Genomic DNA, 1145 nt, shown 5'->3' on the forward strand with positions numbered 1-1145 from the left:
GGGCTCGCCGGGAGGCCGCGCGCGATCCAGGGGGGAGGGGGGCGCCGGGGTCGAGGGGGGTGGGGGGTGGTGGTGGGGGTGGGGAGTAGTAAAGTTGGGGGCGCCTGGCTGCCTGCCTGCGAGTGAGGGGAACGGGAACGGAACGGAGCTGGTGGCGGTGGGGATGGAGGAGTGGAACCCAACCGGCTTTGGTTCTGGTTCTGGTTCTGGTTTTGACTCGGACGGGTCTGCTCCTGCACCTGCATCTCTCTGGATGGATGTTTCCTTGCGCCCGTGTCACGTTCCTGTCCTACAGAACCACCGTAGCCCACGCAGGACAGTTATATCAATAAAAAGAGGGAAATGCATCATAACAAAACAAGTTATTGACAAACAAAATGTAGCAATATTTGATTATTGGTTTGCGATTTTTTCTCTTATCGCGATTTTGTTTGTTACCGCCTTGGATCCTGATGGCATTTTTGTGATGTCGACGTGTCCTCGAAAAGGGTATGTCCACCAGTAATCGATGTGCGGACGGTTATATTTGTTTACATAGATGCGTAGTACATATATGTTATAAAAGTATGCTCATGATACGTCTTGTAGTTTATTTTCTTTATAGTTTGTCAAACCTAGAAACTTTTGCCTAATGTAAATTTCAAAAGGGCTTGCATGATAGGATCGGGCGCGGTGATTTTTTTAAGGCGTTGGTAAAATGACATTCGTAGTAGTGTACGCGAGGTGTGTGTACATCTGCGGTCGTAGACATCAACGTACAAGATAACTGCACACGTACCATTGGCCGTGAAAGGTCTCTCATCGAATGCGATGGCAAGTTTGGACTTAGTCGTTGTAGGTTGTGTGCATGGAACAGCCGTATTTTCTTATGAATAAGCTGTGTGACGGTGGTACGGTAGAGATGATGACACATTGTAAATTTATGTTTTGGGGAAGACATCTTTGCGTCGAAAGGTCTGGAATTTTTTTCTCATGTAAATTTCCCTCCAGGCCCACTTAATGAAATCATAACCATGTTAAATATATTCATGGGATGATTACTTGCTCCTTTTTTGGATTTTTGCTTCTCCTTTTAAGGTGCATGTGGCATCACAATTAGGGAGGTATCGCCAGAATAGAGGGAGGGCGATTCCAAGGCGGCGCGG

This window comes from Triticum aestivum, chromosome 2B, assembly GCF_018294505.1.
Source record: "Triticum aestivum cultivar Chinese Spring chromosome 2B, IWGSC CS RefSeq v2.1, whole genome shotgun sequence".
In the NCBI taxonomy this organism is placed as follows: domain Eukaryota; kingdom Viridiplantae; phylum Streptophyta; class Magnoliopsida; order Poales; family Poaceae; genus Triticum; species Triticum aestivum.